This window comes from Melanotaenia boesemani, chromosome 14 (genome assembly GCF_017639745.1).
Source record: "Melanotaenia boesemani isolate fMelBoe1 chromosome 14, fMelBoe1.pri, whole genome shotgun sequence".
Lineage (NCBI taxonomy): Eukaryota > Metazoa > Chordata > Actinopteri > Atheriniformes > Melanotaeniidae > Melanotaenia > Melanotaenia boesemani.
This window is the reverse complement of record NC_055695.1, coordinates 28,653,970-28,662,903: the sequence shown is the minus strand read 5'-3', so window position 1 is coordinate 28,662,903 and position 8,934 is coordinate 28,653,970.

The following is an 8,934-nucleotide window of genomic DNA, read 5'->3' as shown; positions in this document are numbered from 1 at the left end:
TACCTGGCTCGCCAGACATGTGCAAGCTAATTATATCTTGGGTTCAATAAACTTATAACATTAAATATTTCCCCTGCATGGCCACGCGTGGTACCTGATCTAATCAGTGTTTGAGTAATAAACTTAAGTAATCAAACCTTTGTTATTACTCCAGCATGAAAACAGAAGCGTACTTTCCTGTTTACACTGCGACCGGCAATCTCCTTGTGCCTCAAGCTGCCAAAGGTCCCTATAAAATGTTCAATCAGCTCATTTTTTAATAGAAAACATGTTTCTCAAAACACACATAATTTAAATGGAATAGAAATGTTTAATTAATGAAAAGAAGATGATTTTGGAGCTACTTTAGTCCATGACAACTCAACAGATGCTTCTCAGTTGTGCAAAGAAGACACAATATTTAACAATTTAACACAATGACAATAAAAAAGTGCAAAAGTTACTTGTATGCAAAGGAAGAATGGAGAAATAAATTAAGACGCATCACTTACTATAAAAAAAGGACTATTGTGTAATTTTATTCCCACCTACCTGAAACCCGGATAGAATATAAAAAGTTTTCTGAATGCATCACTAACCTGATAAATCTGTCAAACTACAGATACCAACATCTGTAGATCAAACAGACCAACGACTCGTCATTCTTGAAGCAAACCAATGGAAAGAAATTTTTAAATGAAGATGATGCATATTATCTTGCCACCCATCTATGTTGGCATGATATTTGTCAACAACTCTAGATGTGATGACTGTACAAACTGGCTGAGACTGCTGAAGAAACAGATTTAACTTGTGATTTGGTTGAACCACATCACAAGTTGCACCGACTGGTTCAAATCAGTTTAGCGTTTTTCTAGTTCTCAGTGACGTATGATGCGCCAAAGAGCCATACAATGCAGGATCATCCACAGTTAACAATAATTACTGAAAAATATTATAAGCTCTTTGTTTGGACTTAATTTAGCTTTGTTTTTGACGTGACTATTTTAGTCAGGCCTTTCAGGAATCAAGTACGTTTTTGGAATCGTAGCAACCAAAAATTTGGCAGCAGCTTTTGTAAAAACTTGTGACTAAAGTTTTTTTTTCCCCTTCATGCAAAAACACTTGAAAAGTTTTAAAATATAATTTATTTTATTTATTATATTGATTAAAATTTAAATCCTGATATTCCAACATTATCAAAAATGAAAATCTGGGAGAGTTTTTAACCTTAAAGCTGCAACTTGTTGCTCAAATAGCAAACTAAAAAGGAAGGAAAACATACTTTTTTCCGAGTATTTGCAGCAGATCTGGATATTATAGACTCTGTCATGGTGATTTGTTTTGTCTGTTTGCGCATTTAAGACATTCTCTGGTGGTTTTTAGCAGCAGAAATGAACAACTTTAATTTGTGTTCCACAACAATAGTTTTCTGTCCATCCATCAATGGATTTTATTGTTAGATGCCAATAGCTCTGCCTTAACGTACCGTAGCATTTTCCTATGGACCTACAACTGAAAGGGGTCCATAAATGGTGCGGTATGGTTCGGTTTTATGGGCCCCTTTTATTTATTTGTTTATATTTATTCATTTTTAAACTGTCCTGTCCAACATGGTAGCTGAAGAATGATGGTCTGGCTGCTGGTTTGTGCCGGAACAAATTTGCTTTGCCAAGGGGAGCTTTATGGGTATAAGGTTATTTATCTTATTTCTCTTATTTATTTATTTTGAATTATAGAATTTATGTAATCTTGCTGGACCTGACCTGAGGGGACAGGGGGATAGAGGAGAATAATAAAGAGAAGTAAAATGGAAAGTAGAAAAAAGGAAGAGGAGACAAAGACCTTTTAATCCAACCTAACACCTGACAACCAACTGCTACACCTGTACGAGAACACAACAGAGAATTTCCTACAGCTTTTACAGGTAAACTAAGGTGATGATCATCAGGAGTTACTAAAAAATAACCAAGACAGCAACAACAACATGTATCACAACAACCAAAGTACCAGAAAAAAACACACACACACAAAGAAAAGCTCAACCTATGGGTTGAGTGAAATCTGCAGTGTATATGGTAAGGAGCGGTAAGTGGACATTTGGGCTGGAGTGGCCGGGAGGGGGGTTAGGATGTGGTTTTGTGAAGATATGGTTAGTCATTGGTCCTTCTGTGTGTTCACTCTGCACTATAAGCCATGTTTGAAGTTCTGCCAGACTTTGTGTTTGTCCTACCAATGAGCTCATTCAAAGATCAAGTCTTTTCTAATATTCTTCAACCTATGGAGAACAATTGGCAATTTTTGAGTAATTTTGTTTTTACCTTTATATTTCACCTTTAAAACAGTTTACCTTGCCCTGTTTGGAATCAGCGTAACCTTGTATGTGTAATTTCACATTTTTTTTTCATTTTGACATATTGTATTACTATACTAGACCTACAATCACACACACAAAAAACTAAATCTGAGTAGGAAAAAGTTAGATTCTTTTAATGTGAAACCACAAACATATTTAATGAACCCTTTTTATAACTTAGAATGCAAAAATAAAATGTTGATTTTGTGTACAAATTTAGTAAACAATGTTAGAAACAAGTATTTAGGTGAAACCCCAGAAATTTGTCAGTTTTTGTACAATATTTACCAAACAATCAGTTATCACCATCAGATGCCACATGAATTATTTGTTCCACTCCAAAATAACAGCTCCTGTCCACCACGAGACAGAGGACGTAACGTGTGTTAGTCCTCCTGTCCACCAGGAGGCAGCACTTCAATCTGCGTTTGGTCACTCCTTCCTGATCCCCTTCTTCTTCTCTGGTTTGTTTCTTTTGCTGGTTGCATGTCAGCTAATCTGCTAAGCACTACCCCTATGATTTCTGGTGATATTGCTCCGTCTTCTGCGTCAAGCGACGGATGGCTAAGCTTACTGAAAACGGACCAAATGCGTAACCGACAAAATTGTCCTTCCACCTGCGTATCCGTCTACTATGGAAGCCCATTTCCGTCACTCTGATGAAAAAACAAAACATAGTATCTCATAATTATGACTTAAGTATCTCATAATAATGAAATACTATCTCATAATAATGAGATAGTTAAGTCATAATTATGAGATACTATCTCATTATTATGAGATACTATCTCATAATAATGAGATACTTAAGTCATAATTATGAGATAGTATCTCATTATTATGAGATACTATCTCATAATAATGAGATAGTATCTCATAATTGTCCTAACAAGATGGCGCCGCGCGAGTGGCAGCCTGCAACAGCAGCTCCTGCTCACCATTGAGCTTTTTCTTACTTTTCCTACTTTTAAATTATTTCTTTCTCTTTGCTCTTATTTTTGCTCTTGTGTGCTTTTAACTCCTCTTCGTCATGCACACAAAACTTGCGGAGTTAGCGCTGGTGGCTCTTCTGGTTTTTGCCCTTTTCACGGCTGTGTCCGGAGACCGCACGCGGAGTCATGGCGCCATTGTTTACAGCAGGGATCAGCTGTTAGCCCTGCGCAGCGCGCCGGTGCTATCTGTGGAGCGGCCCGATGTTCCCCCCGAACTGAAGAGGAGGAGACGGGGACGCCGGGCCGGAGCCGAGCGCCGCGCTAGGAGGAGACGTTACCGGCCCGTTCTCCCGTCCATCATCATGGGGAACGTAAGATCTCTAACCAACAAGATGGACGAGCTGGCGGCGCTGACCCGGCACCGGCGTGAGTACCGGGAGAGCAGCCTCCTGCTGTTTACTGAGACGTGGCTAACTGCGCTGGCTCCGGACACGGCTGTGGAATTGCACGGATTCACGCTACTACGGGCAGACAGAAGCAAGGAGAGCGGTAAGAGGAAAGAAGGAGGGCTGGCAGTGTTTGCAAATGATAGATGGTGTAACCCTGGGCACATCACTGTTAAGGAGCAGCACTGCTGTAAGGACATTGAACTGTTGGCTGTGAGCATGAGGCCCCACTACCTGCCGAGGGAGTTCACTCATGCCCTCGCTGTGGTGGTGTACATCCCCCCCTCTGCTAACGCAGATGCAGCCTGTGATGTCCTGCTCTCAGCAGTGAGCAGGCTGCAGACACAGCACCCCGATGCCCTCCTTCTCATCTCTGGAGATTTCAATCATGTTACTCCACCCTCCTCCTCACTGCCCAAATTCACCCAGTATGTCACATGCTGCACCAGAGACAATAAAACACTGGACCTGTTTTACGCCAACACCAAGGAGGCATATCATTCACTCCCTCTTCCTCCCCTGGGCCGTGCCGATCACAACCTTGTGCACCTCCTGCCTGTGTATAAACCTTTTGTGCACAGGCAGCCTGCTGTCACCCGCACCGTTAAGAAATGGTCCGAAGAAGCCGAGGAGGCCCTGAAGGACTGTTTTCACACAACGCTGTGGGGTGTCTTCAGTGATGCCCATGGGGAAGACATTGACAGCCTCACCGACTGCCTGACAGACTATATTAATTTCTGTGTAGAAAACACCGTACCAACCAGGACTGTACGGAGCTTCTCCAACAGTAAGCCCTGGATCACCCCAGACATCAAGGCTCTCCTGAAGGAGAAGAAGAGAGCCTTTCAGTCCAGGAACAAAGAGGAGCTGAAATTTGTGCAGAGGGAGTTGAGGAGGACGATCAGGAGGGGGAAGGACAGTTACAGGAGGAAGATGGAGTACCAGCTGCAGCACAACAACATCCGTGATGTCTGGAAGGGACTGAAGACCATCTCGGGCTACAAGGAGCCAAAGTCCCAACGGGTGGGAGACCAGGGCAGGGCAAATGACCTGAACTTATTTTTCAATAGGTTTGATCAGGCACCCGCTCTTCCATCGACCCAGTCTCCTCTGCTGCAAACCCCATCAGCTTCTACTGCCTGCAGCTCCGCCTTACCCCCCTCTCCCTCTCTTACAATCTTTGGCTCACACACCTTCACTTCACACTCTGTCCCGTGTGCCCCTCCCCCATCAACACCCCCCTGCTCTGGTCTGTCCTTCACTACATACCAGGTGAGGGAGGCCCTTAAGAAGACCAGGGCTAGGAAAGCTGCAGGTCCGGACGGCATCAGCTCCAGGCTCCTGAAGTCCTGCACAGACCAGCTGTGTGGGATCTTTGGGTACATGTTCAACCTGAGCCTGAAACTGGGGAAAGTGCCAAAGTTGTGGAAGACATCCTGCATCGTGCCCGTGCCAAAAACATCGCACTCAAAGGAGCTCAACGGCTACAGGCCAGTAGCTCTGACGTCTCACCTGATGAAGGCGCTGGAGAGACTGGTCCTCGCACATCTGCGTCCGATGGTGAGCTCCTTCATGGACCCGCTGCAGTTCGCCTACCAACCTGACATCGGGGTGGATGATGCCATCCTCTACCTCCTCCACACCTCTCTCTCTCACCTGGAGAAGGCTGGAAGCACTGTGAGGATGATGTTCTTTGATTTCTCCAGTGCATTCAACACCATCCAGCCCAGGTTGTTGGGTGGACAAGCTGCAGCTGGCTGGGGTGGACCATCACCTCACCTCCTGGATTCTGGACTACCTTACCCACAGACCACAATTTGTGAGGGTGCAGGGCTCTGAGTCGGACCGGCTTCTCTGCAGCACGGGTGCACCGCAGGGAACGGTTCTGGCTCCTTTCCTGTTCACCCTCTACACCGCGGACTTCGCACATAACACACCATCATGCCATCTGCAAAAGTACTCTGATGACTCTGCTGTTGTTGGCCTCATTACAGATGGAGACGACAGGGAGTACAGAGGACTTATTCAGGACTTTGTGGACTGGAGCCTGCGGAATAACCTCCAGATCAATACCAGCAAAACCAAGGAGCTGGTGGTGGATTTCCGCAGGCATAACAACTCTCCACCTGTACCAGTGAACATCCAGGGAATGGACATCGACCTGGTGAGGTCCTACAAGTACCTGGGTGTTCACCTGAATGACCGTCTGGACTGGTCGGACAACACCAACGCCCTGGTCAAGAAGGGCAACAGCAGACTGTTCCTGCTCAAGAGGCTGAGGTCCTTCGGAGTGCAGCGCCCACTCCTCAGGACCTTTTTTGACTCTGTGGTGGCCTCAGCCATCTTCTATGGGATAGTCTGCTGGACCAGCAGCATAATGGACAGAGACAGGAGGAAAATGGACAGACTGGTGAGGAGGGCCAGTTCTGTCCTGGGATGCCCCCTGGACTCAGTAGAGGTAGTGGGAAATGAGAGGATGACTGCTAAGCTGTCATCCATGTTGAACAGCCCATCCCACCCCCTCCAGCACACCCTGACAGCTCTGAGCAGTTCCTTCAGTGAGCGGCTGCTTCATCCTCGCTGCGTGAAGGAGAGGTACCGCAGATCTTTCCTGCCTGCTGCTGTCAGGCTTCACAACAAACTTAATGCCCGCTAGACTGAAGAATATAACGAACTATACGGACTTGTGCAATAACATATCATTTATCTTACTGTCCATTTTTCACTGCTGTTTTTGCACTACCCATTACCTTGTATATACATCCCAGACGCACCCCCTGTACTGTGTACAGGTTTTTTATTACATTTAGTCATTTATTTAACTATTTCACTTAGTTTTATTATGTTTAAGTACTTACATTTCTTTTTATTATCCTCTTAAATTGTACCATTTGTTGTCTATTGCGTGTCTTCTGCTGCTGTTGCGCTGCAATTTCCCCGCTGTGGGACAAATAAAGGTTATCTGAATCTGAATCTGATAATAATGAGATAGTATCTCATAATTATGACTTAACTATCTCATTATTATGAGATACTATCTCATAATAACGAGATACTATCTCATAATTATGACTTAACTATCTCATTATTATGAGATAGTATCTCATAATAATGAGATACTATCTCATAATTATGACTTAACTATCTCATTATTATGAGATACTATCTCATAATAATGAGATACTATCTCATAATTATGACTTAACTATCTCATTATTATGAGATAGTATCTCATAATAATGAGATACTATCTCATAATTATGACTTAACTATCTCAATATGAGATAGTATCTCATAATTATGACTTAAGTATCTCATTATTTTGAGATAGTATCTCATAATAATGAGATACAATGGGTTTTTTTTTTCGTCAGAGTGACGGAAATGGGCTTCCATACTAGTCTTCTGCTTCAAGCATAAATGGGCCTTTCCTCAGTAACCAAATGATTGGTTGGTTTGAGTGATTGGCTGATGTGGTACATTTTTTCACCAGTGAGAAAGGGGGTGTTAGTTTTATTAGGCTTCCTTTTCTTGTACGCGAGCACTTTCCCTGGAATTCGTCATTTATACTATTTCATCCTGCACCAAGTGAGCACACAATATGACTGTAATGTATTAAAAAACAACAACATATGCTATACATTTTTATCAGAAATATGGTTTTACTTGGTCTATCAACACAATGCCCCCTGGACTCAGTAGAGGTAGTGGGAAATGAGAGGATGACTGCTAAGCTGTCATCCATGTTGAACAGCCCATCCCACCCCCTCCAGCACACCCTGACAGCTCTGAGCAGTTCCTTCAGTGAGCGGCTGCTTCATCCTCGCTGCGTGAAGGAGAGGTACCGCAGATCTTTCCTGCCTGCTGCTGTCAGGCTTCACAACAAACTTAATGCCCGCTAGACTGAAGAATATAACGAACTATACGGACTTGTGCAATAACATATCATTTATCTTACTGTCCATTTTTCACTGCTGTTTTTGCACTACCCATTACCTTGTATATACATCCCAGACGCACCCCCTGTACTGTGTACAGGTTTTTTATTACATTTAGTCATTTATTTAACTATTTCACTTAGTTTTATTATGTTTAAGTACTTACATTTCTTTTTATTATCCTCTTAAATTGTACCATTTGTTGTCTATTGCGTGTCTTCTGCTGCTGTTGCGCTGCAATTTCCCCGCTGTGGGACAAATAAAGGTTATCTGAATCTGAATCTGATAATAATGAGATAGTATCTCATAATTATGACTTAACTATCTCATTATTATGAGATACTATCTCATAATAATGAGATACTATCTCATAATTATGACTTAACTATCTCATTATTATGAGATAGTATCTCATAATAATGAGATACTATCTCATAATTATGACTTAACTATCTCATTATTATGAGATACTATCTCATAATAATGAGATACTATCTCATAATTATGACTTAACTATCTCATTATTATGAGATAGTATCTCATAATAATGAGATACTATCTCATAATTATGACTTAACTATCTCAATATTATGAGATAGTATCTCATAATAATGAGATAGTATCTCATAATTATGACTTAAGTATCTCATTATTTTGAGATAGTATCTCATAATAATGAGATACAATGGGTTTTTTTTTTTCGTCAGAGTGACGGAAATGGGCTTCCATACTAGTCTTCTGCTTCAAGCATAAATGGGCCTTTCCTCAGTAACCAAATGATTGGTTGGTTTGAGTGATTGGCTGATGTGGTACATTTTTTCACCAGTGAGAAAGGGGGTGTTAGTTTTATTAGGCTTCCTTTTCTTGTACGCGAGCACTTTCCCTGGAATTCGTCATTTATACTATTTCATCCTGCACCAAGTGAGCACACAATATGACTGTAATGTATTAAAAAACAACAACATATGCTATACATTTTTATCAGAAATATGGTTTTACTTGGTCTATCAACACAATTTAAAAACTAGTAGATAGTCTGAAGTCCACACTTTTGACAAAAGTTAGAATGAAGGCTCTGCGCAGCTGTGTTTTGATGCAACATCATCTTCAGTAGGATGTGCGATTTGATTACACCAGCACATCCGTAGACCCCAGAGGGTTAAGAATGTGGTGGAAATACATTTAATTGCCAAAGATCCTTTAACTGCAAAATTTTTATTTATATGGTGGAATACTGAAGCTATTATAAATCATGTTAACTAAACCACCAAAAAAAGAAATCA